Raw genomic sequence first — 23692 nt, 5'->3', positions numbered from 1 at the left:
CCATGTCCATGGAAGAGCTTGTGGGAAGGTTCAAAACAGCGGATGGCCGGAGTGACTTGGACGAGGGCGCTAACAACTACGACCAGGGTGGTGGGAGTCGCCTTCTCCTCACGGAGGAGGAGTGTCTTGCTTGCCACCGCAGCGGCGCCGGCAAGAAGAAGAGAAACTTCGACATTCGCAAGGTTCGTTGCTACACTTGTCAATAGTATGGGCATTACTCCAGGGACTGTACCGAGCCGAAGAAGGAGAGCCGGGTTGTACTGAAAGTCGCCATGGAGTTCCCAATAAACAACAACAAGGTTAAGGGGCTGATTTTTGGTGTTAACCATTCTTGTTTAGTAGTTTTTTTTTGAAATTTTCAAGGGGGGGGGGGATTTCCCCACCTGAATTTTCATATATCTGGGCCGAACCGCCCGAGTACACAAGTCAGCATTACATTTTTACAAGCAGGGAAGGAGACAGAGGAGTGGGCGGGGTGGTGGTGGTGGTGGTGCAACATTAGGCGGTTAGGCACTGAATCCACACATCGGTAGCGTCCTTGAGGGCCGCAGGGAGGCGGACACGCCACAACACGACATCCTCTCTGCAAAGCTGCAGCAGCCGGGGAAGCGAGGGTGGCATGCTCTGGAGGACCACAGCGTTGCGGTGTTTCCAAAGTTGCCAGCAGCAAAGGAGCAAGAAAGCCGGTCCCATCCGAGGAGGGACAGAGCCCGGAGGTGACATAAGGTGGAGCATCTTGACGGTGGAGACTAACGGGGCCGCCCCGACCGAGGCCCAGAACTGCTGAGCAAAGGGGCAGGCGACGATGAGGTGGTCGGCCGTCTCGAGCGGAGCCGAGCAGATAGGGCAGCCTGCCCCGGCCACCTCAACAATGTGCTTACGCAGAAACACATCTCTCGTGTGTATCTGAGCCTGGACCAGGAGCTAGGCGAAGAAGCGGACCCTGTTGGGGGCGTAGCTCGTCCAGATGAAGTTGGCGAAGGGCGCTCCCACTCCACCAAAGTGGCATAGCTGGTATACCCCGGCTGAGGAGAGGGCGGCGCCTTTGGCACAGCCAGGACGGAGAGCCCGAGCGTCGGCCTCATCGGACAGAACCAGCGCCTGGATGATGGGGAGGAGGATGCCTCGCTCCCGCGCCCCAGTGTGGTTTAGTCGCGGTACAAGCCCCCCGTCAAGTCCATGTTGGACGACGTGGGCAACCGAGACGTCCGGCGAGGTGACGTGGGAGAAGAGAGAGCTCATCTGGATGTAGAGAGCGCCGCCGGGGAGCCACGAGTCGAGCCAGAACACCGTCGTACGCCCGTCTCCGACGGAGACTTTGGTGAGCGCCCTGTACAGAGGCATAAGTTTGGCGAGTGGACGACCAATGTGGTCCGGGGCGGGACATGGCCGACGCCGGGGTTAGGAGAGAGCGACCCAATTCGCCCCAAATCCAGCGAGCCCACGGGGAGTCCTGGCGAGAGTGAAGACGGTGGAGGAGCTTCAGCAGGAGGCACTGGTTCTGGACCGGAAGGGCGCGCACCCCCAACCCTCCCTCCTCCTTAGTCCAGGTGACGTGGACCCAAGCGACAAGGCACTGCGGACCCGACGCTTTATCCGCACCGGACCAGAGGAAAGACCTCCGAAGGCGTCGATCGCCCGAAGGACAGACGGAGGCACCTCCATGGCGGCCATGGCGTATGTGGGAAGCGCGTCCGGCACGGCGTTAAGCAGGACAAGGGACCCCCGAATGACATGTGACGCCCGGATATTTAAGCTACAGTAACCCTCTACTAATGATGCCACGTCACCACGATTACTGTTGATAAACTCGCATTGATTCAAACCCCGTTCAATTCAAATTTAAATTCAAGTCAAACAAATAAAGTTTTCAAATGTCAAACCTAAAATGTTCAAAGTGTTGAAAATATTCCATAACTAATTATGGAGGTGAACCAACATTTTTATAAAGTGGTTTAATGCCCTTGAATAATTAAAACAGTAGCTAAGACATTAATTAAATGCCTTTTATAAATATTAAATTGTTAAACTATTTTATCTTGGACCTAAGATAATTGTGGCAGTGGCATAATTGCTAATGCTAATTTAGGGGCTAATTAACTATTTTATAAAACTAAAATATAAAATGAAACTGATAGAAAACAGAAAGGTTTTTAAAAGTAAGACCAAACAAATGGAGTTAAGTAAAATAAAATAAAATAGAAACCCCCACTGCCCACCCGGGCCTTGGCCAACCGGCCCAACCCAGCCGCCTCCCTTATCCCCCCACCACCCGCAAACCCTAACCGATCCACCCCCACTCCCACTCCCGCACGATCCCCTCGATCCCCCTCGCTCCTCTCTTCCCCCCCGATTTGTTCTGGATCGGGCGAACCGCCCTGACCCCTTCGCCCCACCGTTGTGCCCCGTCGCCGTCGCTGCCTCACCTCGCCCCGACGACGCCACCGCCCGACGTCGCCGTCGTCGCCTCACCGCCTCGACCACGCCTCCTCGCCGGACCGCCACCCCGTCGTCCTTCCCTGCGTCGCGCCGTCCTCGTCCCCCTCCTCGACACCCGCTGCCGTTGCCCTACGAACCGCCGTGAGCCCCGGCCTCCGCCTCTCCTCTTCCCCCACTTGCTCCAAGGCGACCCGCCATCACCACCGCGCCACTGGCCCGCTCTGGCACGCCCCGATGCGTGCACACCGCGCCCAAGCCGTGCCCCACACCGCGCCACCTGCATGCGCCCAAGGATGCCTCGCCCCTGGCCTCCCCTGCCTCCCGCTCACGCTGCACGCACGCCGCGTTCCGCCCCTCCGCCGCGGCCACGGCCATCGCCGCCCTGCTTCCCTCGCCGCCCGCAACCGCGCAGGCCTCGCCGTGCCACCGCTGCCCGTTCCCTGCATCTGGTCCAAGCCCGTGGCCTCGCCCCGCTGCTCCTTCGCCGCCCGGCGCCCGCTGCCGGCGCTCACTCCCGCATCGGCGCCCGTTCGGGCTGGGCGACAGCGCCCCTGCGCCCGCACGCCCGTAACCGCTAAGGCCCCTAGGGCCAATGACAGTGGGGCCCGCCCACAAAATGTTTTAAAAATAAAAAATAAAAATAAAAATAATAATAATAAATAATAATAATTAAAATAAATAAATAAATAATTAACTAAATTAATTAAGTTAATTAAACCTGATTAATTAATCTAATTAATTAGTTAGTTATTTAAATAGTAATTAGTTTAACTAAACCTAATTAACCTAAGCAGAGAATGACAGGTGGGTCCCACTGGACCCACATGTTTGTTTGACTTAGTCAACCCCTGTTGACTGCTGACGTCGGCATGATGTCATGCCGATGTCATCGCAACACTATTTCGGTTAGTGTTTATTTTAAATAATTAAATAGATTCCATAATTTCAATTAATCTTTAGAAATTCATATCTTTTAAACCGTAGCTCAGATGAAAATACTTTCTACATGAAAGTTGCTCAGAATTTCGAGACGAATCCGGATACGCAGCCCGTTCGTCCGCCACACACCCCTAGCATATCGAACACGCAACTTCCCCCTCCGATTCATCTGTCCAAAAACGCGAAACACCGGGAATACTTTCCCGGATGCTTCCCCCTTCGTCGGTATCACCTACTACCGCAATTAGGGCACACCTAGCAACGCTCATTGTCATGTCATGCATCGTTATGCATATGTTTGCATTGTATTCATTGTTTCTTCCCCCTCTTCTCTCCGGTAGACTACGAGGCCGACGCTGCTGCTGGTGCCCCGACCGACTACACTGTTGACGAGCCCTACTTGCCAGAGCAACCAGGCAAGCCCCCCCGTTGATCACCAGATATCGCCTACTCTTCTCTATACTGCTTGCATTAGAGTAGTGTAGCATGTTACTGTTTTCCGTTAATCCTATCCTGATGCATAGCCTCTCCTTGCTACTACTGTTGCTACCTTTACCTGCAATCCTACATGCTTAGTATAGGATGCTAGTATTCCATCAGTCGCCCTACATACTTGTCCGTTTGCCATGCTATACTATCGGGCCGTGATCACTCGGGAGGTGATCACGGATATATACTATATACTTATACATGATACATGTGGTGACTAAAGTTGGGTCTGCTCGAAGAGTACCCGCGAGTGATTCACGGCTTGGGGGCTGAAAGGACCTTTGTCCCAACGGCCCTTTGTGTGGATCTTTGTGGCAGAGCGACAGGGCAGGTTGGGACTACCTAGGTGAGAAGTGGATCTGGCCCTGGTCGGCGTCTGCGGTTATTTCAAAATAACACGCTTAACGAGTTCTGGGTATTTGATCTGAGTCTGGCCATTTGGTCTATACGCACTAACCATCTACGTGGGAGTAGTTATGGGTATCCCGGCGTCGTGGTATCAACCGAAGCCTTCTTGACGTCAGCGACAGTGGCGCGCGCCGTGTTGGACCGCGTTGACGTAACCGCCGTGATCGTGTGGGTTGCTAGGTCTGCTCGCGATCGCGTTCGCAACGTGTAGGTGTGCTATGGGCTATGGGCCCAGACCCCTGTGCGCTTAGGATTAGACCGGCGTGCTGACCGCTCTGTTGTGCTTAGGTGGGGCTGCGACGTGTTAATCTTCCGAGGCCGGGCATGACCCAGGAAAGTGTGTCCGGCCGAATGGGATCAAGCATGTTGGGTTATGTGGTGCACCCCTGCAGGGAAGTTAATCTATTCGAATAGCCGTGATCTTCGGTAACAGGACAACTTGGAGTTGTACCTTGACCTTATGACAATTAGAACTGGATACTTAATAAAACACACCCTTCTAAGTGCCAGATATAACCCGGTGGTCGCTCTCTAACAGGGCGACGAGGAGGGGATCGCCGAGTAGGATTATGCTATGCGCTTCTACTTGGAGGACTTCAATCTACTCTCTTCTATATGCTGCAAGATGGAGATGGCCAGAAGTGTAGTCTTCGACATGATTAGCTATCCCCCTCTTATTCTGGCATTCTGCAGTTCAGTCCACTGATTTGGCCCTTTACACATATATCCATGCATATGTAGTGTAGATCCTTGCTTGCGAGTACTTTGGATGAGTACTCACGGTTGCATTTCCCCCTCTTTTCCCCCTTTCCTTTCTTTCTGGTTGTCGCAACCAGATGCTGGAGCCCAGGAGCCAGACGCCACCGTCGACGACGACTCCTACTACTGTGGAGGTGCCTACTACTACGTTCAGGCCGCTGACGACGACCAGGAGTAGCTTAGGAGGATCCCAGGCAGGAGGCCTGCGCCTCTTTCGATTGTATCCCAGTTTGTGCTAGCCATCTTATGGCAACTTGTTTAACTTATGTCTGTACTCAGATATTGTTGCTTCCGCTGACTCGTCTATGATCGAGCACTTGTATTCGAGCCCTCAAGGCCCCTGGCTTGTATTATGATGCTTGTATGACTTATTTTATTTGTAGAGTTGTGTTGTCATATCTTCCCGTGAGTCCCTGATCTTGATCGTACACGTTTGCGTGTATGATTAGTGTACGATTGAATCGGGGGCGTCACAAGTTGGTATCAGAGCCGACTGCCTGTAGGAATCCCCCTTCCACACTCCTTGGCCGAAGTCGAGTCTAGACATTGCAAAACTCTTTACTAACATGGATGTGTGCCTTACGGGCCCACGTCGCCAATTGGGTGGTACTAGGATCTTTTACTCCTCGACCTTTACTCTGGGACTCTGAACTCTCTCCTATTCGGGTTTAATGAATATACTAAAAACTAACTTTAGGTTCTCGAAAATACTTTCTCACGGAGAGCCCCTTCTGTCCAAATGATCGCCGGCTGCACAAGAAGATTTCGAAGATACTCTCCAATATTCTCTCCAGACCTTGTGTCCGTTGTTTTTGCAATTCCCTACCACCGAAATATCCCTATGGATAAATGCTTACACCTGTCTCTCTTACTGTTATTCCCAATCGATCTTGTTATTACAAGGTACCCCGAAATTCTCTCTATTGTTCCGAGAATATCTTGTGCCTACTGCCTTGCAGTTCTTTGCCATATGAATACCCCTATGGATAATTCCTCGCACTTATTGAGTATCCGCTCATCCCCAGTTGTCCGTATGTTTCACAAAGTCTTCGAAATACCATTCGATCTTCTGAAAATCCTCAACTACTTATTGCTCTTGAAATCCTTTCTTGCTTGCATTTTGGTTAATCCCATAAGTATTGTAATCTTATTGTCATCCTTTGCCACTATCATTTTGAGTCCATTGATTCAATAAGTTGAGAATGCTCGCATTCCTTAGTCGAATCCTAGAATTCATCCTTCTGGATCAGACGTCATTTTAAACATGAACTGGTTCTCAACCAACCGAATTGCCGTCGGTTGTACCCCTAAGTCTACTCAACTTATCCATCCTTAATCAGAGCGTTTGCTTCTGATCCTTTGATTTGGAAATCATAACCCCTTTACATGTGAGCTATGAATTAGCAAGATGCTTCTATAATCCAATGCCTTTGCATTCTTTCTTCCTCTGAACGAGTACCGATACTCACGTCAGCTCCGTTATGGACCGCCAAACCCATTGCTGGGTTGTTATCCGATGGTATCATTCACATTCAAATCTTGTGAGTTCCATCCCTGATAAATAATGCCTTTGGTAAATTGTATCATATCCCTTTTCAAGCGTGCTCTGCTTTCGAGCTATTGTTCATTACTCCTGAAGCTCGTGATATATGTTCCTAAGATGCCCCTATGGGTTGAACCTATGCCTTCCTTAATATGTGTGAACTCGAAAGTTTTCACGAGTCATACTCTTCTGGTATTTTGCCAGATAAAATTTCAACACTACAACTTCTTTGAAAGTGAGAAGTGAATGAAAGGTTATGCATTGGAGAAGTGGGAGTTGACCTTGAACTTTGTGTTCATGCCCATGGACACGATGTAGATCTTATCATTAAAGCTTCTCTTAAATTAATTATTCCTTTGGTATAAGTTCATTTTATATCTGGGATCTGGCTTTTTGCAATCGTGGTTCCGACCATGCTCTCCTTTAAATACCATTTCCTGTGCAAGTTTAAGCACTTGTCTTCTACAGAGCAATACCACAGTCCAACCTCTACTTTGATCTGTCGTCGAGTATTACCCCCTGGTATCTCGAGATCATCACGAAACAACATAACTTCTTATGAGTTCTTCATCAAGTACTACATTCTCACCGATTCCAATCCCCCTCGGGTTCTGAGTTATTAAACACTCAAAGACACTGATAACTGAACCGAGTCCGCACTATGGTTCAATAACTCTAAGTAATCTTCGTTGCTTATGAATTTATTAATCCTTCAAGTCATTCCTAGCTTGATCGGCTATATCATTATCGTATTAAATTTTAACTGTGCTACCTGGTCCTTATTCCCGGAGCACAACTTTCAGCGATGAGCTCGGCTTATGTCAACCTTACTCGTCATAGCATTTCGCCTTGAACAGCAAGCTTGATTTCGAGTATGTGTCTAATCCTTGGTTCCAATAACCATTCGCTTCATCATTCCTTTGACTTGAGGTTATCGTCGATCGATTACATCTTCTTGAAATCTCTCGAGAAATGTGTCGTGATCATCATCAGCATTCTGAGCTCTCCCAGGATATCAAATGAGTTCATGATGAGAAATACCATCCTTGCCCTTGATGATCTGTGTTATCGTCGACCACTTTATTGCCTTCCCACCAACACAAGCTTGTTCGTGTTTGGTGTTACACCTTGAGTTCCTGGCTATCAAACAATTGTTCTTCCTTACCTTGGAACATTAACATCTCTTATGTCATCTATGTTGTGAGAATTTCACCACCTCTTAAGAATTCTTGGTATGATGATACTTCTCACCATCACCATTCTTTCTTGGGTCCTCGTGTTGATTCCAGCCGGGGTACCAACAAGTGAGCGGTGCTGTTTGGATTCTGCCCTTCTAGCAACCCTATTGCTTTGAAGTTAATGGCCGATCATTCATTCTTAGACTATTGATTATTGAATCACCATTCTGACATTGGTCGTGCAACCCAACCCATATTTCGGGCGCACCTTTCAACCAATGTTTAATTGTGTATGTTTTCCTCGAGCATATTTCATTATATCATTTGATCTGACAAATGTTATCTCCTTATTCACATAACTGGGGAGATCCATCTTTTTGGATATCTCGTTGAATTATCGTTGAGTCCATCAGCCACCTCCTCATCCTCTCCTTGGCTTAAAGATGAACCTTTGTTCGGAACTTGCTTCTATAGTTCAATTCCCGAGAATCTTACAATGTCATCTCGACAATTTGTGTTGCACCTTTCTTCTGAGGCATCCTGAGTCTGAGTTATCCTGACACCAATCAGATCTGAATCTTGGTCAGATATGATGGTTGGAACATATTTCCAAGAGTTATAACATTTGTCTTTATATGACCCGGTAAGGTGATGTCATGCCTAGCACACCTGGCCCTTTTTCAGCAGGGTTATCCATTCTTCCATAAGGAAAATGTATGACTTAATCTACACGTTATTCCTGATGGATCCTTTGTGTTTCCAAAGTCTGATATTCACCTGTTAACCATGTCAAGGCTATCTCGAAGCATGTCTATGGTACTCCGATTTTCATTAAGAACATTTGAAGCACCACGCTAAATGTTTCTGGTTGAGATTACCCAAACATCGTTGAATGGATAATGTCATGAAATTTCTCTCCTCTTATCTAAAGAGTTTTCTACATTATATCGTGTCATGGATATCATGCTCTGCTTGTCCTTGGAAAGGATATACCCATGAATATGTGTTTAAACACATTTTCCTTTCCATTATAGTGTTTAATCTGTTAATCACATTTTCCTTTCCATTCTTTTGTTTAACCTTCTTGAGGTTTATATGATCTAAGCAGTAATAAGTCACTGCTTTTGGAAGCACCTCGGTGTACAACTCTGTCAGTAAGAACCTGTTACTATTGTTGATGACATTCCGGTGTCCGCCGATGGACGAGAACCTTGCCTAATGGTCCGCCTCGTTCAACGAGCAGGAAAATAGTTCTCTTCGTCCCTCGCCCTTGGTACCGATGTTGTTGCCGACATAACTGGTAGGCTATCCTCTGACATGCCTTGCTTACATGATCGTGCAAGACATCATCTCCCTCCCTACTTTTATCCCACATGGTGGGCCCATAACCCACAGGTCCCAGGATCGAAACCTAACTCTCATGTACATCCCTGATCTCCGAAACTGTTCCTCGCACTTGGCTTTATATGCAAATCACGAGCCACCTTCCTAGTGATCTATTCTGGTATCAGACGCAATACTTATTCCCATTGCTCCGAATACCTTTCACCCTCTGTTTCAGGCAACGAACGATTGCCTACCCGGTTGAAGCTTCTTATTGCACCTCCTTACCTTGCTATCCATGACTTTCTTGAATTTCAACTCGAGAGATCCCTCTATGCCATGTTCACTAAGATAGCCCCCATGTACCTATCTTGTGTTGAGCTCCGTCCTTCCCGAGTCTTTCCCCCGTACTCCACCCCTTAATCTCGGGACGAGATTTCTTGTAGTGGAGAAGAATTGTGACGCCCGGATATTTAGGCTACAGTAACCCTCTACTAATGATGCCACGTCACCACGATTACTGTTGATAAACTCGCATTGATACAAACCCCGTTCAATTCAAATTTAAATTCAAGTCAAACAAATAAAGTTTTCAAATGTCAAACCTAAAATGTTCAAAGTGTTGAGAATATTCCATAACTAATTATGGAGGTGAAACAACATTTTTATAAAGTGGTTTAATGCCCTTGAATAATTAAAACAGTAGCTAAGACATTAATTAAATGCCTTTTATAAATATTAAATTGTTAAACTATTTTATCTTGGACCTAAGATAATTGTGGCAGTGGCATAATTGCTAATGCTAATTTAGGGGCTAATTAACTATTTTATAAAACTAAAATATAAAATGAAACTGATATAAAACAGAAAGGTTTTTAAAAGTAAGACAAAACAAATGGAGAGAAGTAAAAAAAAAAGAAACCCCCAATGCCCACCCGGGACTTGGCCAACCGGCCCAACCCAGCTGGCCGGCCCAGCCGCCTCCCTTATCCCCCACCACCCACAAACCCTAACCGATCCACCCCACTCCCACTCCCGTAGGATCCCCTCGATCCCCCTCGCTCCTCTCTTCCCCCCGATCTGTTCTGGAACGGGCGAACCGCCCTGACCCCTTCGCCCCACCGTTGTGCCCCGTCGCCGTCGCTGCCTCACCTCGCCCCGACGACGCCACCGCCCGACGTCGCCGTCGTCGCCTCACCGCCTCGACCACGCCTCCTCGCCGGACCGCCACACCGTCGTCCTTCCCTGCGTCGCGCCGTCCTCGTCCCCCTCCTCGACACCCGCTGCCGTTGCCCTACGAACCGCCGTGAGCCCCGGCCTCCGCCTCTCCTCTTCCCCCACTTGCTCCAAGGCGACCCGCCATCGCCACCGCGCCACTGGCCCGCTCCGGCACGCCCCGATGCGTGCACACCGCGCCCAAGCCGTGCCCCACACCGCGCCACCTGCACGCGCCCAAGGATGCCTCGCCCCTGGCCTCCCCTGCCTCTCGCTCCCGCTGCACGCACGCCGCGCTCCGCCCCTCCGCCACGGCCACGGCCATCGCCGCCCTGCTCCCCTCGCCGCCCGCAACCGTGCAGGCCTCGCCGTGCCACCGCTGCCCGTTCCCTGCATCCGGTCCAAGCCCGAGGCCTCGCCCCGCTGCTCCTTCGCCGCCCGGCGCCCGCTGCCGGCGCTCGCTCCCGCATCGGCGCCCGTTCGGGCTGGGCGACAGCGCCCCTGCGCCCGCACGCCCGTAACCGCTAAGGCCCCTAGGGCCCGCCCACAAAACGTTTTAAAAATAATAATAATAATAATAATAATAATAATAAATAAATAATAATAATAATAATTAAAATAAATAAATAAATAAATAATTAACTAAATTAATTAAGTTAATTAAACCTGATTAATTAATCTAAATAATTAGTTAGTTATTTAAATAGTAATTAGTTTAACTAAAACCTAATTAACCTAAGCAGAGAATGATAGGTGGGTTCCACTGGACCCACATGTCAGTTTGACTTAGTCAACCCCTGTTGACTGCTGACGTCGGCATGATGTCATGCCGATGTCATCGCAACACTATTTCGGTTAGTGTTTATTTTAAATAATTAAATAGATTCCATAATTTCAATTAATCTTTAGAAATTCATATCTTTTAAACCGTAGCTCAGATGAAAATACTTTCTACATGAAAGTTGCTCAGAATTTCGAGACGAATCCGGATACGCAGCCCGTTCGTCCGCCACACACCCCTAGCATATCGAACACGCAACTTCCCCCTCCGATTCATCTGTCCAAAAACGCGAAACACCGGGAATACTTTCCCGGATGCTTCCCCCTTCGTCGGTATCACCTACTACCGCAATTAGGGCACACCTAGCAACGCTCATTGTCATGTCATGCATCGTTATGCATATGTTTGCATTGTATTCATTGTTTCTTCCCCCTCTTCTCTCCGGTAGACTACGAGGCCGACGCTGCTGCTGGTGCCCCGACCGACTACACTGTTGACGAGCCCTACTTGCCAGAGCAACCAGGCAAGCCCCCCCGTTGATCACCAGATATCGCCTACTCTTCTCTATACTGCTTGCATTAGAGTAGTGTAGCATGTTACTGTTTTCCGTTAATCCTATCCTGATGCATAGCCTGTCCTTGCTACTACTGTTGCTACCTTTACCTGCAATCCTACATGCTTAGTATAGGATGCTAGTATTCCATCAGTGGCCCTACATTCTTGTCCGTCTGCCATGCTATACTATCGGGCCGTGATCACTCTGGAGGTGATCACGGATATATACTATATACTTATACATGATACATGTGGTGACTAAAGTCGGGTCTGCTCGAAGAGTACCCGCGAGTGATTCACGGATTGGGGGCTGAAAGGACCTTTGTCCCAACGGGCCTTTGTGTGGATCTTTGTGGCGGAGCGACAGGGCAGGTTGGGACTACCTAGGTGAGAGGTGGGCCTGGTGCTGGTCGGCGTCCACGGTTATTTCAAAATAACACGCTTAACGAGATCTGGGTATTTGATCTGAGTCTGGCCATTTGGTCTATACGCACTAACCATCTACGTGGGAGTAGTTATGGGTATCCCGGTGTCGTGGTATCAGCCGAAGCCTTCTTGACGTCAGCGACTGAGTGGCGCGCGCCATGTTGGACCGCGTTGACGTAACCGCCGTGATCGTGTGGGTTGCTAGGTCTGCTCGCGGCCGCGTTCGCAACGTGCAGATGTGCTATGGGCGATGGGCCCAGACCCCTGTGCGCTTAGGATTAGACCGGCGTGCTGACCGCTCTGTTGTGCTTAGGTGGGGCTGCGACGTGTTGATCTTCCGAGGCCGGGCATGACCCAGGAAAGTGTGTCCGGCCGAATGGGATCAAGCGTGTTGGGTTATGTGGTGCACCCCTGCAGGGAAGTTAATCTATTCGAATAGCCGTGATCTTCGATAACAGGACGACTTGGAGTTGTACCTTGACCTTATGACAACTAGAACTGGATACTTAATAAAACACACCCTTCTAAGTGCCAGATATAACCCGGTGGTCGCTCTCTAACAGGGCGACGAGGAGGGGATCGCCGGGTAGGATTATGCTATGCGCTACTACTTGGAGGACTTCAATCTACTTTCTTCTATATGCTGCAAGATGGAGATGGCCACAAGTGTAGTCTTCGACAAGATTAGCTATCCCCCTCTTATTCTGGCATTCTGCAGTTCAGTCCACTGATTTGGCCCTTTACACATATATCCATGCATATGTAGTGTAGATCCTTGCTTGCGAGTACTTTGGATGAGTACTCACGGTTGCATTTCCCCCTTCCCTTTCTTTCTGGTTTTCGCAACCAGATGCTGGTGCCCAGGAGCCAGACGCCACCATCGACGACGACTCCTACTACTGTGGAGGTGCCTACTACTACGTTCAGGCCGCTGACGACGACTAGGAGTAGCTTAGGAGGATCCCAGGCAGGAGGCCTGCGCCTCTTTCGATTGTATCCCAGTTTGTGCTAGCCATCTTATGGCAACTTGTTTAACTTATGTCTGTACTCAGATATTGTTGCTTCCGCTGACTCGTCTATGATCGAGCACTTGTATTCGAGCCCTCGAGGCCCCTGGCTTGTATTATGATGCTTGTATGACTTATTTTATTTGTAGAGTTGTGTTGTGATATCTTCCCGTGAGTCCCTGATCTTGATCGTACACGTTTGCGTGTATGATTAGTGTACGATTGAATCGGGGGCGTCAGATGACAGGAGCTGAGCATGCCACCCGGATAGGTAGAGCTCAGCCTTGGCGATGAACGAGAGGAAGTCGTCCATGGTGAGCTCTCGGTGGGAAGGACCCCACAGCACACCCCATGACCTGTACGAGCTCCAGAAGCTCGCCCTCGGGGACGTGGACGGGCACGACGGTGCTCTTGGAGAAGTTGATGACCAGTTCCGTAGCGGCCGCAAAGTCATCGAGGACGCCTTTTAGACATTGCACCGCCCCTAGCTCAGCCCGCATGATAATAATCGTGTCATCAGCGTACTGAAGTACGAGAGGCGACGCATCGTCAACCAGAGGATGATGCATCCCGCCGTCGGTCTTGATCATGAGTTGGAGCACATCAGCAACCAGCAGGAAAAGGTACGGAGATAGGGGGTCCCCCTGCCGTAGCTCTTTTTTGCATCTGATCCACCTCCCCGGCACACCATTGAGCATCACCGCAGACATGGACGACTGGAGGATCGAGTCCATCCAATCACACTAGAGGGGGGGGGGGAAGCCGCGCACCTCCATAATCCGGCGGAGGCTTCGCCAGTTGATGTAGTCGAAGGCCTTGGTGAAATCCAGCTTCAAAACGAGGGCAGGAGCTCGGCGAGCTTGGCAACACTGCACAATCTCCGTAGCGAACACAAAGTTCTCGGAGATACTCTGCCCACGGATGAGCCCAGACTGGTCAATATCAACCCCGTCCGCGATTTCTTGTTGTAGCCGGGTGGTGAGGACCTTGCACTGGATCTTGACATCACCGTTTTGGAGAGAGATGGGACGGAACCCGCCAGGCGCAAGCACCCCCTCGCCCTTCGGAAGAAGCACAATATGAGCTTGGTTGATACAGGAGAGGTCAACCGAGCAGTCGTGGAACCCGCGCATCAGCCGCAGAACGTCGCCGGAGACGAGGGACCAAGCAGCCTGGTAGAAGGCCGGCCCCAGGCCGTCGGTGAAGGAAATATGCCCTAGAGGCAATAATAAAGTTATTATTTATTTCCTTATATCATGATAAATGTTTATTATTCATGCTAGAATTGTATTAACCGGAAACATAATACTTGTGTGAATACATAGACAAACAGAGTGTCACTAGTATGCCTCTTCTTGACTAGCTCGTTCATCAAAGTTGGTTATGTTTCCAAGCCATTGACATGAGTTGTCATTTGATTAACGAGATCACATTATTAGGAGAATGATGTGATTGACTTGACCCATTCCGTTAGCTTAGCACACGATCGTTTAGTATTCTTCTATTGCTTTCTTCATGACTTATAACTATTCCTATGACTATGAGATTATGCAACTCCCGTTTACCGGAGGAACACTTTGTGTGCTACCAAACGTCACAACGTAACTGGGTGATTATAAAGGTACTCTACAGGTGTCTCCAAAGGTACTTGTTGGGTTGGCGTATTTCGAGATTAGGATTTGTCACTCCGATTGTCGGAGAGGTATCTCTGGGCCCACTCAGTAATGCACATCACTATAAGCCTTGCAAGCATTGTAACTAATGAGTTAGTTGCAGGGTGATGTATTACGGAACGAGTAAAGAGACTTGCCGGTAACGAGATTGAACTAGGTATTGAGATACCGACGATCGAATCTTGGGCAAGTAACATACCGATGACAAAGGGAACAAACGTATGTTGTTGTGCGGTTTGACCGATAAAGATCTTCGTAGAATATGTAGGAGCCAATATGAGCATCCAGGTTTCGCTATTTGTTATTGACCGGAGACGTGTCTCGGTCATGTCTACATAGTTCTCGAACCCGTAGGGTCCGCACGCTTAAAGTTTGATGACGGTTATATTATGAGTTTATGTGTTTTGATGTACCGAAGGTAGTTCGGAGTCCCGGATGTTATCACGGACATGACGAGGAGTCTCGAAATGGTCGAGACATAAATATCGATATATTGGACGACTATGTTCGGACACCGGAAGGGTTCCGGAAGGTTTCAGACATTTACCGAAGAACCGGGGGTTTACCTGAATCCCCCGGGGGGTTTATTGGGCCATGATGGGCCTTAGTGGAGAAGAGGAAGGGAGGCAAGGCAGTCCGCGCGCCCCCTCTTTCCTTCTCTCCCTCTCTCCCTTCCTTGCCCTCTCCTTGTTGGAATAGGAAAAAGGGGAGTCCTACTCCCGGTGGGAGTAGGACTCCTCCATGGAGCGCCTCCTCCTGGCCGGCCGGCCTCCTCCCCCTGGTCCTATATATACGGGGGCAGAGGGGCACCTCTAGACACAACAATTGATCTCTTGGATCTCTTAGCCATGTGCGGTGCCCCCTCCACCATAATCCACCTCAATAATATCGTAGCGGTGCTTAGGCAAAGCCCTGCGTCGGTAGAACATCATTATCGTCACCATGCCGTCGTGCTGACGAAACTCTCCCTCAACACTCGGCTGGATCAGAGGGACGTCATCGAGTTGAACGTGTGCAGAACTCGGAGGTGCCGTGCGTTCGATGCTTGATCGGTCGGATCGTGAAGACGTACGACTACATCAACCGCGTTGTGCTAACGCTTCCGCTTTCGGTCTACGAGGGTACATGCATACACTCTCCCCTCTCGTTGCTATGCATCACCATGATCCTGCGTGGCCGTAGGTTTTTTTTTTAAATTACTACGTTCCCACACAGTGGCATCCGAGCCAGGTTTTATGCGTTGATGTTATATGCACGAGTAGAACACAAGTGAGTTGTGGGCGATACAAGTCATACTGCTTACCAGCATGTCATACTTTGGTTCAGCGGTATTGTTGGATGAAGTGGCCCGGACCGACATTACGCGTACGCTTACGCGAGACTGGTTCTACCGACGTGCTTTGCACACAGGTGGCTGGCGGGTGTCAGTTTCTCCAACTTTAGTTGAACCGAGTGTGGCTACGCTCGGTCCTTGAGAAGGTTAAAACAACACTAACTTGACGAACTATCGTTGTGGTTTTGTTGCGTAGGTAGGAACTGTTCTTGCTCAGCCCGTAGCAGCCACGTAAAACTTGCAACAACAAAGTAGAGGACGTCTAACTTGTTTTTGCAGGGCATGTTGTTATCTGATATGGTCAAGGCATGATGCTGTATTTTATTGTATGAGATGATCATATTTTGTAACCAAGTTATCGGCAACTGGCAGGAGACATATGGTTGTCGCTTTATTGTATGCAATGCAATCGCCCTGTAATGCTTTACTTTATCACTAAGCGGTAGAGATAGTCGTAGAAGCATAAGTTGGCGAGACAACAACGATGCTACGATGGAGATCAAGGTGTCGCGCCGGTGACGATGGTGATCATGACGGTGCTTCAGAGATGGAGATCACAAGCACAAGATGATGATGGCCATATCATATCACTTATATTGATTGCATGTGATGTTTATCTTTTATGCATCTTATCTTGCTTTGATTGACGGTAGCATTATAAGATGATCTCTCACTGAATTATCAAGGTATAAGTGTTCTCCCTGAGTATGCACGTTGCGAAAGTTCTTCGTGCCGAGACACCATGTGATGATCGGGTGTGATAGGCTCTACGTTCAAATACAACGGGTGCAAAATAGTTGCACACGCGGAATACTCAGGTTAAACTTGACGAGCCTAGGATATGCAGATATGGCCTTGGAACACCGAGACCGAAAGGTCGAGCGTGAATCATATAGTAGATATGATCAACATAGTGATGTTCACCATTGAAACTACTCCATCTCACGTCATGATCGGACATGGTTTAGTTGATTTGGATCACGTGATAACTCAGAGGATTAGAGGGATGTCTATCTAAGTGGGAGTTCTTAAGTAATATGATTAAATTGAACTTAAATTTATGATGAACTTAGTACCTGATAGTATCTTGCTTGTCTATGTTGTTGTAGATAGATGGCCCATGCTGTTGTTCCGTTGAATTTTAATGTGTTCCTTGAGAAAGCAAAGTTGAAAGATGATGGTAGCAATTACACGGACTGTGTCCGTAACTTCAGGATTATCCTCATTGCTGCACAGAAGAATTACGTCCTGGAAGCACCGCTGGGTGCTAGGCCTGCTGCAGGAGCAACACCAGATGTTATGAACGTCTGGCAGAGCAAAGCTGATGACTACTCGATAGTTCAGTGTGCCATGCTTTACAGCTTAGAACCGGGTCTTCAACGACGTTTTGAACGTCATGGAGCATATGAGATGTTCCCGGAGTTGAAGTTAATATTTCAAGCAAATGCCCGGATTGAGAGATATGAAGTCTCCAATAAGTTCTATAGCTGCAAGATGGGGGAGGATAGTTCTGTCAGTGAGCATATACTCAAAATGTCTGGGTATAATAATCACATGATTCAGTTGGGAGTTATTCTTCCGGATGATAACGTCATTGACAGAATTCTCCAATCACTGCCACCAAGCTACAAGAGCTTCGTGATGAACTATAATATGCAAGGGATGGAAACGACTATTCCCGAGCTCTTCGCAATGCTAAAAGCTGCGGAGGTAGAAATCAAAAAGGAGCATCAAGTGTTGATGGTTAACAAAACCACCGGTTTCAAGAAAATGGGCAAAGGGAAGAAGAAGGGGAACTTCAAGAAGAACGGCAAACAAGTTGCTGCTCAGGAGAAGAAACCCAAGTCTGGACCTAAGCCTGAGGCTGAGTGCTTCTACTGCAAGCAGACTAGTCACTAGAAGCGGAACTGCCCCAAGTATTTAGCGGATAAGAAGGATGGCAAGGTGAACAAAGGTATATGTGATATACATGTTATTGATGTGTACCTTACTAATGCTCGCAGTAGCACCTGAGTATTTGATACTGGTTCTGTTGGTAATATTTGCAACTCGAAACAGGGACTACGGATTAAGCGAAGATTGGCTAAGGACGAGGTGACGATGCGCGTGGGAAATGGTTCCAAAGTCGATGTGATCGCGGTCGGCACGCTACCTCTATATCTACCTTCGGGATTAGTTTTAGACCTAAATAATTGTTATATGGTGCCAGCGTTGAGCATGAACATTATATCTGGATCTTGTTTGATGCGAGACGGTTATTCATTTAAATCAGAGAATGATGGTTGTTGTATTTATATGAGTAATATCTTTTATGGTCATGGACCCTTGAAGAGTGGTCTATTTTTGTTGAATCTCGATAGTAGTGATACACATATTCATAATATTGAAACCAAAAGATGCAGAGTTGATAATGATAGTGCAACTTATTTGTGGCACTGCCGTTTGGGTCATATCGGTGTAAAGCGCAAGAAGAAAGTCCATACTGATGGACTTTTGGAACCACTTGATTATGAATCACTTGGTACTTGCGAACCGTGCCTCATGGACAAGATGACTAGAACGCCGTTCTCCGGAACTATGGAGCGAGCAACTGATTTGTTGGAGATCATACATACTAATGTATGCGGTCCAATGAATGTTGAGGCACGCTGCGGGTATCGTTATTTTCTCATCTTTACAGATGATTTGAGCATATATGGGTATATCTACTTGATGAAGCATAAGTCTGAAACATTTGAAAAGTTCAAAGAATTTCAGAGTGAAGTGGAAAATCATCGTAACAAGAAAATAAAGTTTCTATGATCTGATCGTGGAGGAGAATATTTGAGTTATGAGTTTGGTCTTCATTTGAAACAATGCGGAATAGTTTCGCAACTCACGCCACCCGGAACACCACAGCGTAATGGTGTGTCCGAACATCGTAATCGTACTTTACTAGATATGGTGCGATCTATGATGTCTCTTACTAATTTACCGCTATCGTTTTGGGGTTATGCTTTAGAGATGGCCGCATTCACGTTAAATAGGGCACCATCAAAATCTGTTGAGACGACGCCTTATGAACTGTGGTTTGGCAAGAAACCAAAGTTGTCGTTTCTTAAAGTTTGGGGCTGCGATGCTTATGTGAAAAAGCTTCAACCTGATAAGCTCGAACCCAAATCGGAGAAATGTGTCTTCATAGGATACGCAAAAGAGACTGTTGGGTACACCTTCTATCACAGATCCGAAGGCAAGATTTTTGTTGCTAAGTTTGGATCCTTTCTAAGAAGGAGTTTCTCTCGAAAGAAGTGAGTGGGAGGAAAGTAGAACTTGATGAGGTAACTGTACCTGCTCCCTTATTGGAAAGTACTTCATCACAGAATTCTGTTCCTGTGACTCCTACACCAATTAGTGAGGAAGTTAATGATGATGATCATGAAACTTCAGATCAAGTTGTTACTGAACCTCGTAGGTCAACCAAAGTAAGATCCGCACCAGAGTGGTACGGTAATCCTGTTCTCGAGGTTATGTTTCTAGACCATGACGAACCTATGAACTATGAAGAAGCGATGGTGAGCCCAGATTCCGCAAAATGGCTTGAGGCCATGCAATCTGAGATGGGATCCATGTATGAGAACAAAGTGTGGACTTTGGTTGACTTGCCCGATGATCGGCAAGCAATTGAGAATAAATGGATCTTCAAGAAGAAGACTGACGCTGACGGTAATGTTACTGTCTATAAAGCTTGACTTGTTGCAAAAGGTTTTCGACAAGTTCAAGGGATTGACTACGATGAGACTTTCTCACCCGTAGCGATGCTTAAGTCTGCCCGAATCATGTTGGCAATTGCCGCATTTTATGATTATGAAATTTGGCAAATGGATGTCAAAACTGCATTCCTGAATGGATTTCTGGAAGAAGAGTTGTATATGATGCAACCGGAAGGTTTTATCGATCCAAAGGGAGCTAACAAAGTGTGCAAGCTCCAGCGATCCATTTATCGACTGGTGCAAGCCTCTCGGAGTTGGAATAAACGTTTTGATAGTGTGATCAAAGCATATGGTTTTATACAGACTTTTGGAGAAGCCTGTATTTACAAGAAAGTGAGTGGAAGCTCTGTAGTATTTCTGATATTATATGTGGATGACATATTTTTGATCGGGAATGATATAGAATTTCTGGATAGCATAAAGGGATATTTGAACAAGAGTTTTTCAATGAAAGACCTCGGTCAACATGCTTATATATTGGGCATCAAGATCTATAGAGATAGATAAGGCCCTTAATTGGACTTTCACAAAGCACATACCTTGACAAAGTTTTGAAGAAGTTCAAAATGGATCAAGCAAAGAAAGGGTTCTTGCCTATGTTACAAGGTGTGAAGTTGAGTAAGACTCAATGCCCGACCACTGCAGAAGATAGAGAGAAGATGAAAGATGTTCCCTATGCTTCAGCCATAGGCTCTATCATGTATGCAATGCTGTGTACCAAACCTGATGTGTGCCTTGCTATTAGTTTAGCATGGAGGTACCAAAGTAATCCAGGAGTGGATCACTGGACAGCGGTCAAGAACATCCTGAAATACCTGAAAAGGACTAAAGATATGTTTCTCGTTTATGGAGGTGGCAAAGAGCTCGTCGTAAACGGTTACGTCGATGCAAGCTTTGACACTGATCCGGACGATTCTAAATCGCAAACCGGATACGTGTTTATATTGAACATTTGAGCTGTCAGTTGGACAAGTTCTAAACAAAGCGTCGTGGCGGGATCTACGTGTGAAGCGGAGTACATAGCTGCTTCGGAAGCAGCAAATGAAGGAGTCTGGATGAAGGAGTTCATATCCGATCTAGGTGTCATACCTAGTGCATCGGGTCCAATGAAAATCTTTTGTGACAATACTGGTGCAATTGCCTTGGCAAAGGAATCCAGATTTCACAAGAGAACCAAGCACATCAAGAGACGCTTCAACTCCATTAGGGATCAAGTCCATGTGGGAGACATAGAAATTTGCAAGATACATACGGATCAGAATGTTGCAGACCCGTTGACTAAGCCTCTTCCACGAGCAAAACATTATCAGCACCAAGGCTCCATGGGTGTTAGAATCATTACTGTGTAATCTAGATTATTGACTCTAGTGCAAGTGGGAGACTGAAGGAAATATGCACTAGAGGCAATAATAAAGTTATTATTTATTTCCTTATATCATGATAAATGTTTATTATTCATGCTATAATTGTATTAACCGGAAACATAATACTTGTGTGAATACATAGACAAACAGAGTGTCACTAGTATGCCTCTACTTGACTAGCTCGTTGATCAAAGATGGTTATGTTTCCTAGCCATTGACATGAGTTGTCATTTGATTAACGAGATCACATCATTAGGAGAATGATGTGATTGACTTGACCCATTCCGTTAGCTTAGCACACGATCGTTTAGTATTCTGCTATTGCTTTCTTCATGACTTATAACTGTTCCTATGACTATGAGATTATGCAACTCCCGTTTACCGGAGGAACACTTTGTGTGCTACCAAACGTCACAACGTAACTGGGTGATTATAAAGGTACTGTACAGGTGTCTCCAAAGGTACTTGTTGGGTTGGCGTATTTCGAGATTAGGATTTGTCACTCCGATTGTCGGAGAGGTATCTCTGGGCCCACTCAGTAATGCACATCACTATAAGCCTTGCAAGCATTGTAACTAATGAGTTAGTTGCGGGATGATGTATTACGGAACGAGTAAAGAGACTTGCCGGTAACGAGATTGAACTAGGTATTGAGATACCGACGATCGAATCTCGGGCAAGTAACATACCGATGACAAAGGGAACAAACGTATGTTGTTATGCGGTTTGACCGATAAGGATCTTCGTAGAATATGTAGGTGCCAATATGAGCATCCAGGTTCTGCTATTGGTTATTGACCGGAGACGTGTCTCGGTCATGTCTACATAGTTCTCGAACCCGTAGGGTCCGCACGCTTAAAGTTTGATGACGGTTATATTATGAGTTTATGTGTTTTGATGTACCGAAGGTAGTTCGGAGTCCCGGATGTGATCACGGACATGACGAGGAGTCTCGAAATGGTCGAGACATAAAGATCGATATATTGGACGACTATGTTTGGACACCGGAAGGCTTCCGGAAGGTTTCGGACATTTACCGGAGAACCGGGGGGTTACCGGAACCCCCCGGGGGGTTTATTGGGCCATGATGGGCCTTAGTAGAGAAGAGGAAGGGAGGCAAGGCAGGCCGCGCGCCCCCCTCCCCTGTGGTCCGAATTGGACTAGGAGGGGCCGGGGGCGCCCCAGTTGGAAATATGCCCTAGAGGCAATAATAATTGGTTATTATTATATTTCTTTGTTCATGATAATAGTCTATTATTCATGCTATAATAGTATTGTCCGGAAATCGTAATACATGTGTGAATACATAGACCACAAAGTGTCCCTAGTAAGCCTCTAGTTGACTAGCTCGTTGATCAACAAATAGTCATGGTTTCCTGACTATGGACATTGGATGTCATTGATAACGGGATCACATCATTAGGAGAATGATGTGATGGACAAGACCCAACTTAAGCATAGCATAAAAGATCGTGTAGTTTCGTTTGCTAGAGCTTTTCCAATGTCAAGTATCTTTTCCTTAGACCATGAGATCGTGCAACTACCGGATACCGTAGGAGTGCTTTGGGTGTGCCAAACGTCACAACGTAACTGGGTGACTATAAAGGTGCATTACGGGTATCTCCGAAAGTGTCTGTTGGGTTGGCACGGATCGAGACTGGGATTTGTCACTCCGTGTGACGGAGAGGTATCTCTGGGCCCACTCGGTAATGCATCATCATAATGAGCTCAATGTGACTAAGGCGTTAGTCACGGGATCATGCATTGCGGTACGAGTAAAGAGACTTGCCGGTAACGAGATTGAACAAGGTATTGGGATACCGACGATCGAATCTCGGGCAAGTAACATACCGATTGACAAAGGGAATTGCATACGGATTGATTGAATCCTCGACACCGTGGTTCATCCGATGAGATCATCGTGGAACATGTGGGAGCCAACATGGGTATCCAGATCCCGCTGTTGGTTATTGACCGGAGAGGCGTCTCGGTCATGTCTGCATGTCTCCCGAACCCGTAGGGTCTACACACTTAAGGTCCGGTGACGCTAGGGTTGTAGAGATATATGTATGCGGAAACCCGAAAGTTGTTCGGAGTCCCGGATGAGATCCCGGACGTCACGAGAGGTTCCGGAATGGTCCGGAGGTGAAGAATTATATATAGGAAGTCCAGTTTCGGCCACCGGGAAAGTTTCGGGGGTTACCGGTATTGTACCGGGACCACCGGAAGGGTCCCGGGGGTCCACCGGGTGGGGCCACCTATCCCGGAGGGCCCCGTGGGCTGAAAGTGGAAGGGAACCAGCCCTTAGTGGGCTGGGGCGCCCCCCTTGGGCCTCCCCCCATGCGCCTAGGGTTGGGAACCCTAGGGGGGGAGCTTCCCCCTTGCCTTGGGGGGCAAGGCAACCCCTTCCCCCCTTGGCCGCCGCCCCCCCCTTGAGATCCCATCTCCTGGGCTGGCGCACCCCCCAGGGGCCTATATAAAGGGGGGGAGGGAGGGCAGCACACAACAGCC

The 23692-nt window shown here is 47.7% G+C and overlaps 1 pseudogene; it reads right to left on the bottom strand.

The window, feature by feature from the left end:
• Nucleotides 1-498: 498 nt before the first annotated feature.
• Nucleotides 499-1665, bottom strand: LOC123170789 (uncharacterized; annotated as a pseudogene).
• Nucleotides 1666-23692: the final 22027 nt, after the last annotated feature.

This window comes from Triticum aestivum, chromosome 7D (genome assembly GCF_018294505.1).
Source record: "Triticum aestivum cultivar Chinese Spring chromosome 7D, IWGSC CS RefSeq v2.1, whole genome shotgun sequence".
NCBI classification, from domain to species: domain Eukaryota; kingdom Viridiplantae; phylum Streptophyta; class Magnoliopsida; order Poales; family Poaceae; genus Triticum; species Triticum aestivum.
Note: the sequence above shows the minus strand (reverse complement) of the source record. Positions and strands in the feature narration are given on the sequence as shown.